We start from the raw sequence: 24,523 nt of genomic DNA, 5'->3' as shown, positions 1-24,523 counted from the left end.
CGCCAAGACCCGTTTCGCCTCTGCCAGCCCCATGTTGCTGCTTGCTTCAGTCAAGCTCCTCTGTCCCGATTCATTGACTATGCCTGCATGCACATGTGATGTTTGTTGTTGTTTGTACCGAAGACCGCGAGTACCACTACGTCCACAGCGCGCCGTGTATGACTACAACGTGAACAAGTACCATGACGACCTCCGAAGAACTCGGATTCACCAAGTCCCACTACCGTCGCCTCCGGAAGCCTCGGATCCGTCAAGTCCCTCGACGACGAGTGCATGACTATGCGGATTGTACCAAGTACCCCTTCGAGTTGACGAGATCAGCAAGTGCGAAACACAAGTACCACGCCGACCATCGACATGTACCCCTACACCGCACCGAAATGCCGAGTACCACGCCGTGACCCCGAACATCTACGGAAACTTGTGCGACTATGACTGTGAACAACTACCGTCGACGTGGATCTGACAAGTTTTCAAGTACAACTACTTCCTCTACGAACCGCGAGAACCTCTACTTTCACTACCGTCGCCAGAACAACTACTTCCCTCGACGTACCCGAAACGCTCCGATAACGCACGCTTCGAAGGTATAACCCCGAGACGACCGCCCGTGAACGAATGCATGTGTGATGTATGAGATGCTCGTGCTTGCTCCATGCTCGAATTGTCGGTGCACGTTGCCCCTCTTTTGCCTTGTCACCATCGTTGACTCATGGGACACCCGGTATCCGGGAGTGCCCCACCATCTTTTGTACGCATCCGCACACTTCTCCTTTGCATCGGTATCTCAATCGAGTTACCGGAACCGGAACGTTGCAGTGGCACCGTTTTCGTTAACGTTGCCGTGGCACCCCTTTTCTTTCCACCACGGTGACAAATGCTTCATAATGCTCTTGTCAACTTTTAATAAAAAATGCATAAAACTTGCATGTCATCCGCATCATGATAACAACTTCAAGTTTGGTTAAAATTGTTGTTTGTTTTAAATTGCTAATGCATATGGTGATTTACCGGATTTGTTGTTTGTTATATCCGGCCCCATTTAAAATGTTTAGTTTACTTATGCTCCACCTCTTGCCATGTTTAAACAACATTTAATATTGTTGAGTACCTAACCGGGAGTGAACCAAATAATTGTTGTGGTGTTTTGTCAATATGCATCCCGATGCATATTGAGCTCCACTTAACTTGTAGGTTTGTTTGTGCTCTTTGCCATGCCATGCATATTTAAACCGGACATGCATCATACTTGTTTGCGCATCATGCCATGTTATGTGATGGTTGTTTACTTTGTTGTGTGCTTCTTTCCGGTGTTGCTTCTTCGGGTGGGTTCCGATAACGTTGCGTTTGTGAGGACCCGTTCAACTATGTCCATTTGTCTTCTTCATGGACTCGTTCTTCTTCCTTGTGGGATCTCAGGCAAGATGACCATACCCTTGAAATCACTTCTATCTTTGCTTGCTAGTTGCTCGCTCTTTTGCTATGCCTATGCCGCGATACCTACCACTTGCTTATCATGCCTCCCATATTGTTTGAACCAAGCCTCTAACCTACCTTGTCCTAGCAAACTGTTGTTTGGCTATGTTACCGCTTTGCTCAGCCCCTCTTATAGTGTTGTTAGTTGCAGGTGAAGATGAAGTTTGTTCCTTGTTGGAACATGGAGATGTTGTTCCTTGTTGGAACATGGAGATGTTGTTCCTTGTTGGAACATGTTTACTTGTTGGGATATCACAATATCTCTTATTTAATTAATGCATCTATATACTTGGTAAAGGGTGGAAGGCTCGGCCTTTTGCCTGGTGTTTTGTTCCACTCTTGCCGCCCTAGTTTCCGTCATATCGGTGTTATGTTCTCGGATTTTGTGTTCCTTACGCGGTTGGGTAATAATGGGAACCCCTTGACAAATCGCCTTGAATAAAACTCTTCCAGCAATGCCCAACCTTGGTTTTACCATTCGCCACCTAGCCTCTTTTTCCCTTGGGTTCCGCGGACTCAAGGGTCATCTTTATTTAAACCCCCCCTGCGCCAGTGCTCCTCTGAGTGTTGGTCCAAACTAGAGCCCTGTGCAGTGCCACCTCAGGGAAACTCGAGGTTTGGTTTTAGTTGTACGGATTGCTCATCTGAGTGTGCCCTGAGAACGAGATATGTGCAGCTCCTATCAGGATTTGTCGGCACATTCGGGCGGTGTTGCTGGATTTGTTTTACCTTGTCGAAGTTTTCTTGTAGAACCGGGATGCCGAGTCTGATCGGAATGTCTCGGGAGAAGGTTTATCCTTCGTTGACCGTGAGAGCTTGTGATGGGCTAAGTTGGGACACCCCTGCAGGGATTGAACTTCCGAAAGTCGTGCCCGTGGTTATGGGCAGATGGGAATTTGTTAACGTCCGGTTGTAGAAAACCTGAAGTTGACCTTAATTAAAATGCATCAACCGCGTGTGTAACCATGATGGTCTCTTTCCGGCGGAGTCCGGGAAGTGAACACGGTGTTGGAGTTATGCTTGACGTAGGTTGTTCTAGGATCACTTCTTGATCATAGTTTCTCGATCGTTGCTTTGCCTTCTCTTCTCGCTCTCATTTGCGTATGTTAGCCACCATATATGCTAGTCGCTTGCTGCAGCTCCACCTCATACCTTTACCTTACCCATAAGCTTAAATAGTCTTGATCGCGAGGATGTGAGATTGCTGAGTCCCCGTGACTCACAGATACTTCCAAAACCAGCTTGCAGGTGCCGATGAGTCCGCGCAGGTGACGTAACCAAGCTCAGGAGGAGCTTGATGAAGATCTTGTCCTTTATGTTGTTCTGTTTTTCTAGTTGATCAGTAGTGGAGCCCAGTTGGGGTCGATCGGGGATCTGTGTAGCATTTGGGGTAGTCTTCTTTTATTTTGGTTCCGTGGTCGGACCTTGATTGTATCTGGATGATGTAATGCTTTATTCATGTAATTGCGTGACGTGGCGATTGTAAGGCAACTATGTATCTCTTTCCCTTATGTATTACATGGGTTGTGTGAAGATTACCTCACTTGCGACATTTCTTTCAATGCGGTTATGCCTCTAAGTCGTGCTTCGACGCGTGGGAGATATAGCCGCATCGAGGGCGTTACACTCTCACACCCCTCTCCCACACACACACTCAATGTCTCTTCCAACTAGTCTGCTCCCCCCGCCCGCACCCGTGCTATCTCGCTACTACACATGTCACACCATTCCCCCTTCCCTTATACTAGGTTTACATCATAAGTGGTCTCTCTACTCCACATACACTCTCCCTCTCACACACAAACACATGCACAAACACACACAGACACGCACAAACACCCATTTATCTGGATCCTCATCTCTCCTCATGTCCGCATGTGTATCTCACACACTCACTCTCTAATTATGTATATGTGTCTCCATGTTACACAACACAAATACCCATGTACATGTCTCTCTTTATCCTCCACACACATAGACAAAGAATCTGTTATCATTGCCTCAGTCTCGAACATATCACACATGCACATTGTCTCTATCTCGCGCGCGCAAACACGCTCAACAAGGGTTTCCCTGTGAATAACTTACCGTCTATTCATCAAAAGTCGTGGCAGTACGGCGAACACAAGACGTGAAAAAGAATAAATCTACATGTGCTTAGACCACCTAGTATGACTACTGGGACTAGAGTAAGCCAAAAAGCACGCCGCCATCACCCCCTCCTTGTCGGCGACGGGAAAATCTTTGTTTTACACAGTCGAGAAGTCATTGTGCTAAGGCCCCACACACCGAGGCATTGAATAGAATGTAGATGCTAGTTTACGGAAGCAAGTATCCATAATACGTTTGTATCTCCATACTTATATTTCTTCTCTTATATAAAACCGAGTTGGTGATGATGGTACGTGTGCCATCTTGCAATATAGATCATCCGATCTATATCTGATAGATGGAAATTAAACTAAAAGATACCCACACCCCTCTCCACATTTGCAGACAAGGCCTTCCCTTGTTCATCCTTATCTCCAACAAACCTCATTGTTGAGAAATTAAGAAAGGAAGCCTCTGGAACAAACTGGCCTGGTGGCCGCTGCCAGCGTCGTCAATCCCCATGCCTCCGCTCAGTCCGACCACCAACCACCACCACACCCCACTCCTCTTCACCTTATCTCATATTTCTTGACATATCATTAGTTTTTACACATGGTATTACTCCCGCAAGGGTCAATCACAACAAGTGTTTTATAAAAAAATGCATCTTGATGTTCCGTGCAATGCACGGATCTTGCTAGTACTCCTACACAAGACTAAGTTGGTGATGCTGGTGTGTCTGCCATCCGTCGTTTCTGACCATTAGATCTACATCTAACAATTGTGAGGTAAGTTGTTGCCTTTTCTCACCAACATCCCACTTGTCTACCAATTTGCAGAAAAACCCATAATTAGTATCTTAAAACCAACCACATCCCTCCCTGACCTCACCAAAACATCCCAAGGAATATATTCTAATTGAAACATAATATATCTCTAGTGACATATGTATATCAAAATTAGAGTGTTTTGTACCAAGTTTGTGAATAAGTATAATTCTAATTATGATTCGTTGCAACGGACATGAACATTGCTAGTATTTCCAACCATGCATTTTTTCCTAGTATTCTATAGTTTCGAGTTTTCCATCAAGATATTAGTCACTCATGGTTGATATTTACTTTCAATCATGTACACATATGCACTATGTAACTAGCCTTGCTTATTGGCTTCCAAAGCTTAACTTTCACTCCTACTTACGATATGTAGAGTATTTAACAAAAAACTACCACTTTCAACCAGCCCTAGGAAGAATCTATTATACAAAAAATAGCAAAAACATACCCAAAATTTCTTAACCACGCCAAAAACTACCTAGTACTCCTACCGATTAGGTTCGTTTAAACCCATTTATGACAGGGTTGGCCCACACGTCCGTGCTGACGAGGCAACTTAAACCAACACATTTTGTTTGATCATTGACACGAGGGACCCACATCTGACCTTCTATCCTGTTATTCCCCCTCGAATCATTATTTTTCCTGAACATTACTTCAAACAGTACTGATGCGTGTTCGTCGGTGGTGCCGGTGATGAGCAAGTTGGCCGCCGCTCCGCCGGACGGGCCGGACGCCGCGCTGGCCTCCACACGGGTTGGCAGGCTGGCCCGAGCGTGACTCACGAGTGAGCAAGCCGCCGCGCTGGCCTTTGCTCGAGCCAGATGGCTGACCTTAGCGCGGCGCGCGCGAGCAAGCTGCCGCGCTGCCATGCCAATCTAGCTAGCAAACCTTGCAGACAAGCAGTTGGACGGAGCTATCTTGGCTAGCTAGCGGCCGCGAGCGCCGGACGGAGCTGGCATCCGGGCTGCTGCAACATGGGCTCCGCACCGCCGGCGGTTTTGACCTCGCCTTCTGCCGGCGGCGATAGCTGCGTCCCATGGCAGAGGATGACTAGGTGGACGGGCCGGAGGTAGGAGGTCACTCGAGGATTTTTGTTGGTAAGAGCAAGTACAATGGTTGATAAGGTAGTCTTATCTTAAGTCTGCCATGTATGCAAGTGGTAGTAGTTTCTTGGCATTTTAGTGGTTTCTTGCATTATTAGAGAAAGTACAATAGAGCCGAGTCAGCGAGCTATAAGAAATAAACTAGTATGTTTCTGCTTAGTTGGAGGAAAGAGAAGAGGAGAGAGAAGGTAAGTGGGCTCTTCGTGAAGAGCCAGCTCTAGCACGTGCTCCTAGGCACTTTGTGAGAATGAGAAGTGGGCCACATAATAAAAAAAAGTAGTACACTCTTTTGATCTATTAGTGTACATGTTGGCTATAAGATGGGCTGTAGATAACATGGCACTGGCTTATAGCCAGCAGCTGGCTATACTATTAACCATGCTCTTAGGGGTTTCTTGTAAGGAACAATGTACGTACTACTAGCGACAAAAGGCGATTCTAGGTTGCGTTGTACTCCAACGAGTACTACTAGTGGTCGCGGGAGTGTATACCTTGTTTTGTGGGTTCGATCCCGGCCGAATGCACGACAGCCTTTAAAAAAATAGTACTACTACACTTCGCTGCGAGCAAATATTTTACACAGGTAGTTTGAGTTTTGAAGTCAAACGGACATGCGGCCCCACAATCTGGGTGCACTGGACAGCCTAGCCACGTGAACAGGTTATCCTTCCCAGCATCCCGTGGCTCGCGTGCTTGCCCTAGCCACACCTTGCTTGCAGCTTCCTCATCAGCTAGTAGCATATTTAAACTAGCGCCTCCCAATTAAGCCCGAGGAGCCGGAAAAGCCTGGCGGGGCATTGGGAACTGTACAATATGGCTCTATACGTAAAGTGCTCTACTACTATGTAGCTTGTGGCATTGCACGCATGGACTTCACTCCATTATCGGCTCTACTATAAAAGAAATTCCTCTTGACGTGTCTTTTTAAACAGAGGCAAAAGCTTTGCTTCATCTCATTCATAAAGAAGGAACTACTAACAAAGTTTGACGAGATCCATTACACCTTCATAAATGGAAGCGAAAAGCCTAGTCTCACTGTATCAAATAACTCAAATGTTTTGCCCCCGCAGTAACCGTTGCTGATAAACAGGCTGCTAGTGTGTGCGTGAGAGGAGCGGCTGAGTAGGCCAGCTACGTGAGAGGAGCGGCTGAATAGAGCACCGAAAGTACCCACTAGGCCACTACGTAGGTGTACTTCCCCTGCATTGATAGTACAGTGATGGTTCTAGAGAACAGTAGTACCCTCCACTTCCAACTGTAGCTCCTTGGCCCTGAGATTCAAGAGTTCAAAACTGGTGCACTATACTAGACTAGACTAGAAGTACAGTACACCGCACTACTAGTTGAGAAAAGTAGTACTAGTACTGCTACAGTACGAGTACGTACTCCTCCGTCGCATAATGTAAGACGTTTTTTGACACTAGTTGGCGTGTACAAAAAATGGCAAAAACATACCCAAAATTTCTTAATCCACGCCAAAAACTACTACCTAGTGCCAAAAATTTCTTACTAGTGCTATTATTTATAGTATATTGCAATCCCATAACGTTCCATAATGCTAGTACTAGTATTAAATAATAGCCTCACCCCTTCACTGAGGAACGATCTACAGTTGGAAGGGACGAGGCCCTGCGGTTACTACGCTCTTATCTCCTCCTCGCCAGTTCCCCACCCCCCGAAGAGAAGGCAGTTCGTCGATGCTCCCATGGATTCGCCAGGCGGTTGTCCTCCTCGTCGGGGCTGGGAGACCTTGGACGACGATCCTCTAGGAGAAATCGCACGCCGCTCCGACGTCCTCACCGCCACAAGACTCGGTGCTTCCTGCACCAACTTTTTCAAGACGCTGCTTAAACAGGCTTGGGAAAAGGCCATGCTTGTTGGTCTTCCATGCGTCCTCGAGGAGAAGGTTCTTCTATGGGACAATCCTTCGAGCAGTCACCGCTCCCTGGCCATGGTTGCACGTTGACTCCGCTAGAGTTGCCGACGTTGAGAGGTAGTCGGATTTTGTCCGATGAGCAGGTCAGTAATGGAGTTGATCATGTAGTACTTAGTTATTCCATTTCCATCCCGTAATTTCTCCGCTGCCCACCGTCTTATATATAGGTCTAGGTCGGTTCCAATGAAAATTGGCTTGCATACCTCCAGCCGGATACCACCATCATTTTGCACAACATCCACAGCAGTGCGGCCATTCCGGTAGACCCCTTCTCCACCATTGGGATCGGCCTTCCGGACTGGCTGGGCTTGAATACGTATGATGATGCCTACATGAGAATGAAGAAGATAGCAATTATGGACCCACCGACAAAGCGACGCGGCTATGACAATTACTATCTCATCGCGGTGTTCGACATAAGGATTGCCATCAATGCAAGAGGCAGTAACGGCAGAGGTTGGCGCATGTTGGCGGCGGCAGATTTGTACCCCTACACGTTCAAAGACGCCGTGCGCCATCTAGGCCCTATCTTCGCGGTGACAAGCCAGGGGACTTGTTTCATCTGGTTTCCATCCTACGGTACGGGAGATTACAAATGGAATGCACAAACCATCATTTGCATCCCTAACGGTACTCCATTATTTTGCAGGGACCAGTCATCCCCCGATCAAAATAAGATCGCCGATCCTGGATGTGCATTTGCATCCGCGATTCGGTCTAACCTAGAACCTTGTAGCTGACTTTGGCATATTGGGATCAACTATCTTAGCAGTCGTTACCCATGGTACCACTGATGTGCAACATGGTCACACAATCTACCACGATCGGACCGTCACCATCTACCTAGGTATTCCATTTTTTAACCCTCTCGCCTTCTCTTTCATTGTTGTACTAGTAGTATACTTTGTAGTACTAGTAGGAGTACTTTTTACCTTGGAGGACGCCTATAGCTAGCTAGGCCCTTGAAGACTTGAACCCACTAGTTGCCACCATTTTTGTTTTTCCATGTCTTACTATCTCATCCATGTAGCCAAGAGTGGATATATATAATAAGCCGGTTATTTTACTTCCTCTATACCGGAGTAGTACTATTTGCTGCACAGTATTACTGACTGCCATATTTGAGCACAACATTATTATGCATGGACCTTGACTATGTACGTCACCATGTGTCCAGATCTGGGATGCCGCGTGTACCAGATGAACGGCGCCAAGTTCGACCCCCGTGATGCTATGTGGGTGCCGAGGAACACTCTTGGAGAGTACTCACTTTTCATCGGGGACAGCTACCCCATTGTGAAGCGGATGCCACCTTCCGTGCACGACACGGAAGGCCTGCCGTTCATGAAGCATGGTTGTGTCTTCAGTGTGCACCGCCGGATGAACGACATGCTAGGACACACTATCCCTGATTTATGCCGCTTCAGCTTGGATGAGTCTCCATCGTGTGGAACCGGACTAGAAAGCTGCAACAATGATTCCCGTTGCCCACCACTATGGATCGTGCCATCCATGAAGAACACCTGGGACTGGAACCTGGAGGAGGACATGTAGCCCATCTATAACGTGTAAGTGGAGTACGGTAATTGTGAACGGTAGCGCTGTGAATATATGTAGACTAGTCGTGCACAAATTTATCACATGAATTGGAGATGAACTTGTGTGGCATACTGGCATTTGTCCTTTAGAATTTATTACTAGTAAAAGTGTTATGTGTACATGCAACTTGTGTGGTTGTTGCACGGGCTCCAACACGCTCTTTGAGAAAAAAAGGTGGCACAGCTTTGGATATACGTGACATGGCGGCATCATACAGTAGCATCGTTCGCTATAGTTGTAGTACACTCCTACTAGGACGACAACTCCTATAAAACCTTGCGCTTGGCTCTTTGCCTCTTCGGGAGGTTCAACAGTTCGTACTCATGTGAACCTTGCACTTGGCTCTTCGCCTCTTCGGAAGGTCCGACAATGATGATACTACAGTACAATATGCTTCTGGCAATGTGACACCGATTGAACTGCTGCATGTCCACCGCGAGGGCGAGGGCGATGGCGAGGGAGAGGGAGAGGGAGAGGGTGTTGTAGTCAAAACCCTCTCCTTGTCCTATGAACCACCGCGCGTGTGGGCGAGGGAGAGGCGTAGTAAGCAAGATTCTCCTTGTTCGGCGAGTTGACGGGACACATCAAAGCAGTACTAGTACTAGTAGTAGTCCATACAGCATCCTTTCCGATTAATATGGCTTAATTTGAAACGAGAAAAATACACTAGCGGTCAACGTATGTAACAATACGCTCTTTACAGTCACTATATATAGTTTTGCGGCGATTATACGATCACTAGCTCATCGTAGAGCATCGTATTGCACCCTACTGACCGGCCACATAGTCAACGTGGCACTTTGTTGACTGGTTAAATTATCACCTGGTTTCTGGGTCCCACCTGTCAGTTGGCAGAGCAAAGAAATCAGTTAAAAAAACTTTACGCAGGCGCGACATGAGTCCAACCCTTGCGCGAGAACCGCCCTGGCTGTGTATGTGAGTGCATGCACGTGTCCTCCCTCGGTCTTCCAACAAAGAGTGTACATCGGCTATAAAACAAAGAGTGTAGTGCATGATGTACATCTACACTTCCAATGCATTTAGCCTTTAATCTAAATCGATATTGATTGACTAATGCACCAACTTGTGCTGTAGGTATAGGCTACATGTCTATCCTTAATTACAGCATGCAACGGCCTTCATTTAATCTTCTTATCTCAATGGTCGCATGCACACATAAGTCTGCTACTTTTGGGCGTTAATTATGCCCTGGTCAATGTGTAAATCTCTAAATGTACAGTCTTTCACGGACGTAGGGAGTTGGTTGAGCACTTGAGCGTGAGCGTGTGTGTTGCGTCATGTGTTGTGTGCCGCATGGGTGCGTGAGTGTTGTGTGCGTCCATGTGTACATGTGAGTGTTGCATGTTGCATGCATGCATGCATGCATGGGGCTTACTCCCTCCCATTGACATGTTCATATTTCAAGCTTCCTCTGTTCCCTCCATATGGTGATACTCCCTCTGTTCCCAAATAGTATGGAGTAAAAGCCTCCCTCTGTTCCCAAATATGGAGTATTTGTCTTTCTACAGATTTCAACAAGTGACTAGGTACGGAGCAAAATGAGTGAAGTGAGCGTAGAGGCATAGGGATACTGTAGAAAGGAAGTCCTCACGATCCATTATTCCCCATCTCGGTCAGAGAGAATTATTCAACTAGTCTTCGCAGTGAAGTGACAATACACGCTGCAGCAGATGGGACACGTAATTAATAAGCTGAACCAGCATGTTGGTGTTACTAAATCAGCCTTACCTAGTACTGCCATCATGTTTGCCAGTAGAGCACGCTTCCGCAAATACGCCTACGCACCTCTGTCCTCCATTAACTGACATATGGGCCCTGTTGTGGTAGACCCACATGTCATCGGTGTAACTATTTACACTCCGAAGGACGGTATATCCTGGTAGTAGTACTAGTAGAATTGTGATTGAATGCACTTTCTTCCCCGTCTTCCACTCTTCTTCATCAATCTTGTTGAGGCAACATTTCTGTCTAATGCTATAGTGCACGATGGCATCGTTTACGCGGTCGACGCACAGATTGGCTGCCTATACTGGTGGAATCTATCGTCGTGTAATTGTTCTATCTCATCTCATCTTTACCTTATTAATACGACTGCCTGTTCATTTGTTTCAAATTTAGAATGCATAGCATGTCTATAACCACATCATTATTATATGTTCCTCTCATTTCCTAGATTTTTATGACCACACATGTTATTGTTAGAGTTGATATGAGAACAATTGGCATCTAATGATTGTTAGAATACATATTATGAGCATAACATCATGATTGCTATATGTTGCTTTCATTTACAAGATTTTTTATAACAACGCATGTTATTGCTTAGAGTTGATATTGGAACAGTAGTAGTAAGTGCTATGGTAGAATATGAGTAGGCGCTGTCATAGCTGTTTTCCTCTCATTGTTACATGATGTTTGAACCATGACATATTGCTAGAATATGAAAGCCATTGGCTTATTTTTTTAACTTGGGGTATGATTATGACCACAGCATTGCAATTCTCTGTCTATGATATGTGTCACTGTTATAATAATCTTAATTCCACACATACTCTGAACATGATTGTTTATTTTTGTCGTTTTGGTGTCCAATTTGAATTGTTGCAGCAGACGCAAATGCGCTGGCCTTCATGATTCCAGGACCTGGAATCATACCAGCCGATGGGTGGTGGTTTATCGCTCATTCAGCTCACGGCGGTCATTTGATACTCATTCGCACGTACCAAATTGACCAAACCATTACATCAAACCACATGCAGTACAATGCGTGGGGCGTTCGTGACATTGATGGCTATGGCTGCTTCGTGTTTGAGAAAGATCCCAGCTCCGTTGGGCTAGGCATATTCAACTGGAGGCGGGTTTACAACCTTGGCAACCACTCCTTATTCCTTGGGCTCAATTATCCGATCACCCAACCAATCATCGATCATATCACCAGTGATGATTACTGTGCTATGCAACTTCCATTCGCGAGGGGGGCTGTGTTTACACATCATACCATGGGTTTCATGAATCACCATATCCAAAGATTCGTCGACACAGCTTGTTGCCAGATAATCTTTAGTGTGTGAAAGGCATCAAGCTTCCATGCGATGGATGGCTTTTGCAAACCTGACATGTGGCGATGTGGTTCATGCCAACAGCAAATATGCACAACTTGATTCGTGCTGATATCTAGACTGAGCCATGTATTCTGCTGCTGTAGCACGACCCTCTTTTGTTGGATATTATGTACTGTTGTTAGTTTGAAGCACTCCTCTGGTTTGAAGGATATATACCTTCCTGGGATCAAGTGCATCCTAACTCACCTGCGTAGGATATATATAGAGTAACACTATTCTGATCCTGGGATCAGAATAGTTATTCTGATCACAGCGCCCTGTGTAGGGGCCGCGAGGTGTTCCCGAGATCCAAATAATAGGAACCCAACTTTCCCACTATGCACCTCCCGAACGGCCCGTTACAAAATTCCCGACCTTCTCTCCCTGCCTTCCTCCTACCGCCGCGGACAGCCTCCCACCCACCACCGCCATGCCTAGCCTCCACCCGCCACTGTGCTCTGCCTCCCCCCGCCGCCACCACGCCCCTGACTCCCCTGTAACCTTCCGCATCCGGCAGGAGCTCCGGCCGCCGCGCCGCCCCCGCCCCGAGAACCGGCAGCCGTGCCGTCCCCCGCCCAGGGATCCGGGCGCCGCACCGCCACCGCCCAGGGATCCGGCTGCCGCTCCACCGCTGCCTGCGGATCCGACCGCCGTGGCCCTGCCAGCAACCGCCCCACTGCGCCTCCGCCCCGCCGCCCACCCCATGGCGTGCCGCCTCCCGGCCTTCCAGCGGGCTGCCACCCTCAACTTCCTCCTTCGGCCAGGCGCGCAGCCACGACGCGGCCCCATCCAGCACCCGCCGCCGCCTCCACCTCCCTCCTCCAGCAGCACACCCCGTCGTGCGACCCGCCAGATGTCCCCGACGCCGCTGCTCCGCCTCCATGGATCCGCCTTCTTCTGATGGTTTATGTCACAATGATGATTTTCCCCATTTCCCCTTTGTTCGATATTTTGTTTTGGTGCAGAGGAAAAAACAATTGGGAAAAATATTACAGAGATGATTTTCTTAGGTCGTCCACATTATACTCATCAGGCAGGTCAAGCAAAAAACTTGTGGCAGGTCGAACAAGAAAATTTTTACTGCTATCACCACAAAAAACACAAGACACATAGACAGCTGCTGGAGGCTTCGCTACTGCAGGCAAAAACGAAGTGTGGCATATTCATGTATTTGCTGCTGGAGTAGTAGTTCAATATGTATTAAATCATGTGTTACTAAAATGAAACGGAAAAGGTGAAATGTGTGTGTTAACATAATGGAACAGAGAAACTATACGGTATGATAATGTTATAAAAAAGAAGAGATTTTTATGATGTAAAAATATTTGACTATGTTTTATGAAGCAACTTTGGTCTTATGAAAAAGCATATCTTTGTAAAAAATTTGACAAGAGTTTCATAAAAACAAATAAAACAGACCATGTTTGAATTTCCCTAAAGAAATTTGGATAGATGTAGTGTGAACAAAGCAAAATAAAAACTTAAAAGTTCAAACTAAAAGAAACAAAGTAATTCAATGTTTGTAAAAAAGGATTTATATCTCTTTTTTTAAACAAGAAGTTCAAAAAATTAAAACACATAGTAGTTCAAAAAATTATTTAAAGAAAGCATTTTCCATGTTTCCAAAAGAAATTAGAGGTTCAAATTTCAAAAACATAGAGGTTCAATGTTTATTACATAACCAAGAAAAGTCAAATTAAAAATACAAAGAAGTTCCACTTTTTAATAATAAAGGGGTTATATAAAAACCTAGAGGTTCGAATTTAAATAACCAGGAAGTTCAATTTTCAGTACAAAACCAAGATGATCAACTTAAAAAAACAAAATCTAAAATAAGAAGTTCAAATTAAAAAGACGAAGAAGTTCAATGCTTGTTACCAACCCAAAGAAGGTCATTAAAAAAGCAAATAATTTTATAAAAAATATTCTCTCTGTTAAAATAAACATAGAAGTTCAACTTTAAAAACGGAGGGGCTCGATGTCTATCAGAAAGTAGGATTTTTTTCCATTACTAAAAAAAATAAAACGAGGAAGTCCAAATTAAAAATATGGAGAAGTTCGATGATTATAGAAAACTGAGATTTTCCTCGTTATTAAAAATGGAAACAAGAAGTTCAAAAATTAAATAACAAGAAGTTCAAAATTTTAAAATAGAGAGCTTCAAAATTTCATAAAAAAGATTAAGAAATAAAACCAGGAAGTCCATATTAAAAAGATGGAGAAATTCGATGATATAGAAAACTCGAATTTTCCTCGTTGTTAAAGTATGGAAATAAGAGGTTCAAAATTAAATAACAAGTTCAACTTTTAATAAATAGAGCGCTTCAAAATTTCATAAAAAAGGATTAAGAAAATCAGATTAAAAATTCATAAAAAACTCAGATATTTTCACGTAACCGAGAGAAGTTCAGATTGATAACTGCCAGAAGTTCACGTACTACACGGTGTGCATTTTGTATTAAAAAGAATAAAAAAGCGAAGACTAATAGTTTGTTGATATAAGTTCAAGTCCTCCGTCAGAGAAAGTTAAAAAAATATTGTGAGAGAGGTTTATACAAAAGAAATACCATTTGTGTAACACTTGACGAATGGATGAGAAAATTACAAATGAAAAATACGTCACAGAAGTTCAACGTGAAAACAGCAGGAAGTTCACCTACTACACTGAATGAATATTAGATGAAAAACTTTTAAAATCGTGGCGAGTATGAAAAAATGATCAACATGGGAAAGTTGCGTGTTTACAGCAGCTTTCAATCGGTATATCACTTGCTCAATTTCATTGAGTGGATGGAGAGCTACGAGCAGTGGATGAAGACCTATGAGCAAAAAAAGTACATGAAAAACAGAGTGAAGTTCAAGTTGACATGCCGAGAAGTTCAGGTACTTCACGTGGTGCATTTTCGAATGATCTGTTTCGCAATAAAGGCAGAACGAATGCCCTCGCCATTTTCCAAATTACTTGAAAACGGCTAGGAATCACAGAAAACCATCAACATGAAAAAGTTTCGCATTTTCCTTAGCTTTTGAAGGTATATTATTTGCCGCATTCCGATCAAATTTATAGAAATTACGGCAAAAATATGTTTTTAGCCATTTTCAAAACTGACATAAAACCGTTATGAATTAGGAGAAACAATATGTACAAAAAAGTTTCGCATTTCTTCAAGCTTTCCAACGCCATATCATTTGCTGCATTTGGACGTACGGTTAAAAAATTAGCTCAAAAATACGAACTCGGTGGAACTTGTATCGTTTTCTAAATTAATTTTAAACCATTGAAAATTAGAAAAAACTTTTAACATGAAAAATTAGCGCAATTCCATAAGCTTTCCAACGCCATATCATTTGCCTCAATTGGATCAGCCATTTAGAAATGACATTGAAAATACGAAGTCGGCTGTTCGGTTTGCGAAATTTTACGATTTTCCAAATTACTCTTTAACCACAGGGAATTAGAGAAAACCTTCAACATGTGGAATGAGCGGTTTTTCAGCAGCTTTCCAACACCATATTATTTGCCTCATTCCGATAAATAGTTTAGAAATGCGATCGAAAATACGATTCACGTTTTTTGTGTGAAGAAAAAATGATTTTCAAAACTGCTCTTAAACCGCTTACATTTTGCCAAAAAATTAACTTAGGTGATGATACTAGTGTCCATAGCTTTCCAACGGTATATAGCAAGCCCCATTTGGGCAATGTTGGTGGAAGTTCAACCTAGCACATGGGGAAGTTCAGGTCGAACAACTCAGACAGTAAAATTGCAAAAAAACGTGAGTTCATCACGACCCGAGTGCAAAATCCGCCTATGAGCGAGATTCCTATTTAAAACGAGTATTTAGTTGCTAAAAACTGTGTCCACATTACACTTGCATCACAAACAACACGAATAATCAGAAAAAAAAATCGCGGTAGAAGCCACGGTTGCGAAGATAGCCAGAAGTTCGGGTTCGTACATAGGGAAATTCAGGCGCGTTACTCAGGCAGTTCAGGTTGTGATCAGAATATTATTCTGATCCCGTGATCAGAATAGTGTTTATGTATATATGTATATATATATATCAGTTAGGCTTCAAGTGCGTGCTTGTTAGTTAAACCTATGTATAAATTGTGACACTAAATACGACTAGTAAGTAGTACAGTAGCAGTACTAGTATACATCGGTCATATTATTCATCATGTCCACACATTGAATTGACATGACAACACGTTGTGGATGAGGTGACACAAGAATCCCGATGGCGTGTTCGGGTATTCTGGACTTCAGATTTGGAGTACCACTTATCTGTCGAAATCTTTCATCATTCACTTAAAACAGTCGATTGATCATACATTGAGTACCATATAACTGGAATTACCGATGCAACTCGAAGAAGTTGGCCGATGCTACCGGCTGGCGTCAAGTTTGATCCCATGGATCAGGAGCTGATCGAGCACCTTGAGGCCAAAGTGAGTGCTGACAGCGCGAGATTTCAGTCTCTCAACGATTTGTTCATACCAACCATCGACAGCGAGCACGACATATGCTACACCCAACCTGAGAAACTTTCAGGTAAGACACCGATTGGCCGTCTACTTGCACAAACATATTCCTTTGTTTATAGCTCTATTTTTCTTTTTAGACGCAGACCTGGTGAAGCAATTACAATTTGACAGTTAATAAAAAGTGAAACAAGTGACTGCAACATGCCAAAGATGTTATGAAAATGCCAACTAGGTACACTAAGTCCTGTATTCCACAATACTGCAGGTATCACACTGAGTGGCCTAAGGAAGCATTTCTTCTAGCGCAATTCCAGGGCGTTCAAAACGGGCACATGGACGCGTCGCAAGATACAGTCGGAGTGCGGCATGCACGCGATGTGGCACAAGACCGGCAATACCTTGCCGGTGATGGTCAACGGCCGGCAGACGGGCAGCAAAAAAGGTTCTGGTGCTGCACACCAACAAGAACTTCGACCAGCAGAGGACCAACTGGGTGATGCACCAGTACCACCTTGGGGACCTGGAGCAAGAGAAGGAGCGAGAGCTGGTCCTCTGCAAGATTTTCCACCAGACGAACACTAGGGCCAGGAGTAAAAAGATTATAAGTTAGTTTGGTATTGGTAGTTGTACTACCTTGTTTTCTGCAAGTTGGTATTGTTCTTAACGATCTTTTGGTATGAACTTGCATTTGCTTCCAACCATCATGCCGAGGGTCGACGTGGATATAAAGTTGAATCATTTGTTTCGAAACGAATTTTTGGGCACCTGATTTTTATTTTATGTGTAGCATAAGCACCTGCCATTCGAATTCCTAGTTCTCCATTTTTTCGAAACAAGTGCATGCACTTATTATCACGATAAAAAACAATATCCGTGCTGCATCCCAGTTATCAGTCTGTACTTGCAGAATTCTCTCGTTTATTGAGCACGTATATTGTTTTTTCAGGTCGAGCAAGTTTCAACTGGGCTGTAGACTGCCCAGGCTTGGTTTTTTTAACAGGCCCAGCCCATGACGACAACGGGGCACAAAGATCCAGCAGGTATCTACTGGCCTCTGGCCCGCCAACGTTAGTTATATTTTATCTTACAACATCCGCAGGCAGTTTTTTTACTGAATCAAACACACAGCCCAGTTCTATTTTCCTCTTGAAACGCATGTCCTACATCCGTTTTCTAATCTCTACCTGTAGTTTTACTAGTTCATATACACGTGTCATTATTTTGAAAACACATAAAATTCCCTTTTTATATTTACATCCTTATTTTTGTTGTTTTTCCCACCCAGCGCTGATTTTTTACCACTGGTTTTCCCTTAAACCAACTCAATTGTCCCACGTCTTATTTTCTTACAAAAACAAAATGATTTTTTTGGCAAATCAATAAGTTCTTAAAAAATGTTTATCATTTCGGGATTACAAAAGTTCAGACTCCACCGAAATATGCAAAATAAGGTTAAACTTTTTGACCGTGGTCCTGGGCAGAAAATAGGCTGTAATAAATTACTTAAGAATTACAAATGGGCTGCAAATTATAAAAAATAGCAAATGGGCTTTATGTTGTCTGCCACAGATTTGGAGGCTGACTTGTGGGCCTACTAAGTTCATGCGTACACAAGGTTTCTCAAAAAAGAAACTTAGTCAACAATCGACTCTACCAGCGTCAGACCGTTAGATGTCAATCTAACGGCAATCGTGCTTCTTCAGTCTCTGATCTTCCTGCCCCAGCCGCCCAAACCAGTGCCGCCGGGCAGGCCTCATGGCCCCATCATACCCGCATCCCTGGCTTGTCTATCCCTCTACTCACCCACACCTCCTATTATTTTCCGGCGACGGCAGCCGAACCAGTCAACCCTCGTACTCTCCACTGCGTGGGCAGCCACTGCCGTGTCTTCCCCGGCTCCGTGTCATTCCCTTCGTAGGCCTCGCCGTTGTCCACCACCCTGGTGCTCTCAGTGCGGCGTGGTCAACGATGTCCATCCAACGGCCGTAGTGCTTCTTCAACCTCTGGTCTTCTTGCCCCAGCCGCCCAAAGCAGCGCCGGTCGTGCCGCATGCTCCTGCCTCCCGTGGCCAGCTGTGCTGCCTTGGAGGCCTCACCGTCCCCATACTACTCCCATCGCTGGCCAGGCCATCCCTCCACTCACCCACTCACTACAAAAAAAAGACACATCCGTGACATTTTGGGCCGAACGGATTTTTTTTGCCATACATATGACACTTCTATGATGATAATTGTGACAAAACCCGGTATCATCATAGATGTGGTGGGCTCCTAATTCTATGACAAACAATCATGACAGAAAATGGGCTTTTCGTCTTGGGTGGGCCGGAGACGCAGCTGCATGACATTCTTTGGGCCGCCCATGACGGAAAAAACCATGGTAGAAGCGAGGGCAAGGAAATTTCAGGCAGTTCCCGGTTACGGTAGGAGGTTGGGGGCCGAGCGATGCGCGTTTCTTTCGTACACGTACACGCGTGTGTGCGAGGTGTTGGATCTAACTGAACCCGAGCGAGGCGTTGGGCTCTAACTGAACCCGAGCGATTGCACTGCAGGCTACGCATTACTGAACCCAAGCGATCGATCGATGGCTGTTAACTGAACCTGATCGAGCGATTCCTTCACTACTGCTGCTAACTGAAGCCGATCGATGCTGCCTCTGGATGAACAGTGAGCATTGCGGGGGGTGGTGGATGAATAGTTCCCGGTGAGGGTGGATGAACAGGACCCCGTGGTGTTGCCTCTGGATGAACAGGACCCCGATCAATCGAGCCGGTTGGGGCTGGATGAATAGGACCCCGTGGAGGGCTGGATGAACAGGACCACCCCGTGGAGGGCAGGATGAACAGTAGATGGTGGAGGGCAGGATGAACAGTAGCCCATGGAGGGGTGGTTGAACAGGAGCCCGTGGAGAGGGCTCGTTGAACAGTAGCCGGTGGAGTATGGCGTCGACGAGGCCCTGCTTCGCCGAGGCCCTGCGGTGCCAACAACGAGGCAGAGGACACCGCCGGCTCCGCCGAGGCCCCGCCCCACCAACAACGAGGCAGAGGACATCGCCGGCTCAGCCGAGGCCCCACCCTGCCGGCAACGCGGGGGAGGATTTCCGTCGCTCCGCTGAGGCGCCGCCCGCTGGCAACGAGATAGAGGACATCGCCGGCTCCACCGAGGCCCCACCCCGCTGCCAACGAGGTCGCGCCACACAGAAAACGAGGAAGAGTAGAACACGGTAGGTCGCCGCCACTCTGGTCCAAGTAAGGCCACCGCTGCAACCCTCCTATTGAAGCCAAGCTAGGCGGGTTGATCATTGACGGCCGGTTAGCTTCTTGGCGGCGACGTGGAGTCGGGGAGTTCTGCTGGAGAATAACGCTGCTTCTACTTAACTGGTGGTGCAGTTGGATGACTGACACGTGGGCCCAACAGGCCACATGTCAGTTACGCAACTGCACCTGCAGTTATGTCACTGAAGCTTCTGTTTGGCTCAGCGGGACACAGGTGGGTAGCTTCGGTTAATTAATTATACCTCCAGCGCACCCCTTTTTAGTTGAAGAATGTATGAAATGTAATGAAATCTGGCATGTTTATATGAAATCCGACAGTGTATGAATGAATTTATTTCGATTAGTTCGAATTCCTGTATCACTGGCATTGGATGAACATGCAAAACAATATGTACTAGCATTATTTCCAGGGTGATCACCTCGTTTGCAGCAGTTTCACATGTACTCCCTCCGGTCCTTTCTAGTCTGCATACAAGTTTTGTCTGTAGTCAAAGTATCTCTACATTGACCAATCTTATACAAAAAAGTATGCACTTTCACAATGTGTGAAGTAAAAAGGCACAGAAGGAGTACAAAGAGTTTGAGCAGGTTTTTAGCATTTATGTACTTTGCAATCAAACACACAAGCCTGGCAGTTCATAGAGAACATTCAAAACAATCGATGATTATGCATCTCAGCGACTCACATGTCAGAGGCAATATTTACTTCACAACTAAAGGATAAAGAAAAAATTGATCGACGCTGCTGACAGCAAGGGCGTCCCATTCGAAAATATCAAACACATGTCTTGCTAAAATGAATGAGCAAAATTTGACAAGGTTGTCCCATTCCAAAATATCAAATGCCTACGATTGTGGAATGGGCAGGGTTTGCCATCAGTTCGGACATTGACATGGCACCTCGTGCTAAATAAACCAGCTGTTCTTTTTGTGTAGTTCCACCAAAATCAACCAAATTCGCGTGTAGCTTGTATGATTTCGCCCTTATATGTTGCAACGCCTTGAACTTATCGGCACATCCTTTCTTGTGGTGGAAATGAATGATTTGATGTATTCATGAACATTTTGTGCAGTTCCCATTGAAATCAAGCTGAGCACCCTTGTTTGCACAAATACAAAAAAGTGATTAGTATAGAGAAAACTATACTATGAATTGACTGTTTCAACAGGCACATACATGGTCCATGTAGAGCACACTTTTAGAGAAATGGAACTCACTAGAAAGAATCCTAGAACAACATTGTACTCGCGCATCACAGCAAAAAAATGGAGATTTTGTCAGTCCTTCTAAGCTGAAGTTAGTTTGGTCTTATGGGGAGTAATGTAACCATCCTTCAACTGCTCCTTCTGATGATAAGATAGACAGGGCTTCTTCATCCTGGCATAATCGGAACTAGTCACTTCACGTACTCCATATTATGCTTCAGAGGAAGATGATCCTGTTGTGCAAAGACAAGAGGACTACTAAATGCTAGCATCACTGTTTGCTCGAAAAAAGGAAAGTTAATGTTTAAAACAGCACAGATGAAGCACTTCTCAAGGACAACACCACTTTTTCATGACAGTATCTAAATAGTAGCACAACACCAATAGAGATGACAAAGCTCAATCATATGGATGAAATCAGTGGGCGAGTACCAACCTTTGTCAGGAGGCTTATTGTGTAGAGCATACAGATGAAGCAATTCTCCGGAACCATCTGTTGCAATCTATGGTGGTGGCCATGCTTACTATATACTCCTCGATTAGTTTAATGTTTCCAACATCTTCTTGTGCAGTTCCACTAAAATATATGGTATCTTCAAAGAAGATCCCTGTTTGCACAAGTAGAGATAATTACATATTACATTAAGAGTGGCATCAAATCAGTGGCAAAACAATTGCTCGTTCCAGCCATAGCAATAAATTAAGATGCAAAAACTATATCATTACTTGTGTCATCACAGTTCCAGTGCTTCATTACAGCACCGGGAGTTTATTTTTGTTTTTCTTCCCCTTGTTCTTCCCCTTCATCACTTGGTTCAATAACAAACAAGCTTCGCCTTCAATGTAAGATTTGGCATGTCAATTAGGGAGCACAAGTATAGTACTAAACTTAATTTTCTGATGAAAGAGGCAAAATACAGGCCAGCAGTTGTGAAATATCCTTATCTTACCTCAATGGGATATTACGGTGCACATACAGATTGGAAGTCTTGTCTCCATTTGTGCATTTCACTAAAATCAAGCAACATTATCGTACAAGTAGCACAACATATGAATGCACACTGCATAATCATGTGAAAGAAGGCTAGTACTGACCTCTCATGATGCGGAATTCAAACAACTCACAAGAAGAAGATCTGAACCAAATTCGCCTTAATGGATAGGAAGTAAGATCTCCTCTTGTGCAGTTCCACTAAGATCAAGCAATCAAGCAACGTTGTCGGTGTGACATTTTGGTTGAACTGCACAAAACACTCTTAAAACAAAAGTGTTTTGTGCAGTGCAACAAAAGGTCACAATGGCAACGAGGTGAAGCAGATAACCCTGTTTACACAGAGGTGCAAAGGAAACAATTAGTGGTCAATAACGGTGGATGACACAGAAGCCAACAAAATGAAGCATCTGCCTTATCTAAATGGGAAAGAAAGCAAGACAGTAGCATTTCTCAAACGGTGGCATTGATTAATATTAACATAGAGATTATATTAACAATAAAATTCGTTAAACATGTAATTTGCTTTTAACTTTGGCATTGCATCAATTTTCCAGCGGCATTATTAGAGGGTGTTTGTTTACAGGGACATTTTGGTGTAGGGACTAAAAAAACTCCGTGTCAGTCCCATCTAAACCAAAGAGGAGGGACTTTTAGGGACTAAAAGTGGGCATTTGGGACTAAAGAAAGAAGACCCCGAGGGAGTCTTTTTGGGACTTTTTCCAACAGTTGCCCCTGCCACACATCGCACCTTGTCTCTATTAGTTCATTACTAGGGGTAACATGGTCTTTTAGAATGTCATTTAATAACCTCTAGTCCATGTTTAGTCCCTGGAACCCATCAGGTAGGGACTAGGGAGTTTTTAACCAAACAGGGCCTTAGATTAACAACAGCTAATGAGTTGCACGGGACAGTGGATGCACAAGCACCATGTGCATCTACCGATGTACTGTGGTCATGCATAGTCTGTTGCAACAAAGAACAAGAAACCAAGGAGCATATTTGTGTTGGTCCCAGTTTTGTTATCTTTAGACACCTTTCCCTATGTGAGCACAGCAAATCTAGTCCCGCTCAAACTCTACAGCCTTGTCCCTTCCTTTCCCTTTTTGAACTAGTACTTTCGCCCCTTTCTTTCCTCTTTGAACCACGTCCTAGATTTATGCGATACAACTTTCCCCACTACTTTCCCCCATTCCTTTCCTCTTTGAACCACGTCCTAGATTAATGCTATACAACTTTCCCCCTTCATTTCCTCTTTGAACCACGTCCTAGATTCATGCTATATACAACTTTTCCCACTACTTTCCCCCACTCCTTTCCTCTTTGAACCACGTCCTAGATTCATGGTATACATGCAGCTAGAGCAATGCATGTGGAGTAAGTAAATTATACCTTAAGGTTCTTGGGGCGTGGTTCGGTGGGCGACGGGACGGCGGCGAAGAAGAAGGGGTCGGAGGCCCTCCCGCGCCACCGCTGGGTGGAAAGTGAACAGCTGCGCCGGTAGTCCCTCGCCGACGGCGACAACGTTAAGCCCCATTCCCTTCCCGGTGGACGGATCCTGCCAGCTCTTTGAGCAGCAGTGAGGGGAGAGAGAGTCCAACGAAGTCTTGTTTAGATCTGGAGAGGACGAGAGAGTGTGAAGAGAGCAACTACAAGCACTGAGGTTCCAGCGGGAGAGGGCGAGAGAGTGAGCGAACAGGCTAACCAGCTACACAACCCTCCCGTTATGTTCAACGAGAGGGAAATAACCTTTTATACATTCCTGCATTCGTGTGACAAGCATGCCGTGTATTTTTTGTGTTTGTGGGAGTCATTGGGATTTCAATCATAATCGTGTCATGTGGCTTTGGTGGTAAGACTATCCACAGTGGTGCAGAAATAATGTAGCCTTAGTCACCTTACCTCTCTCCACGTAGTACGTTGGGTCCCACCAGTCATAGGGTAAACAAACAAATTAATAAGAAAAATTAAAAGTGCCAGCGGTGTATCTTACCTCACACATCTCGCTACTGCTCGGGAACACTGTCCAATTGATCCCTCTGTTCGCTCACATACTATTTTAAGTGAATCCTTATTATAACATGCACACAAATTTTGGACACTTGTACTCGATTTAAGTCCGTGTGCCACCGTATCTCGTATACTTACTACTCCCTCCGTCTAGGTGTAATAAGTCATGTTCGAAGGTGCAACGGGACCAAGGTGCGTGCATGTGTGTGTGTGTGTGTGTGTTTAACACCATGTGTGTGTTAGAGAGAGCGACAGATCGACCTACTCCTACAGAGAGATGTTGTGTAGTGTACGATTTTAGCCGTGAGAGTCGGTGCATCCTCTCATTTCCGGGCGTGTCCGATGGGACATGCGGACAGCTACCACGCCCGCTCCTGACAAGCCTGG

This window comes from Triticum urartu, chromosome 2 (genome assembly GCF_003073215.2).
Source record: "Triticum urartu cultivar G1812 chromosome 2, Tu2.1, whole genome shotgun sequence".
Taxonomy (NCBI): Eukaryota; Viridiplantae; Streptophyta; class Magnoliopsida; order Poales; family Poaceae; genus Triticum; species Triticum urartu.
Note: the sequence above shows the minus strand (reverse complement) of the source record.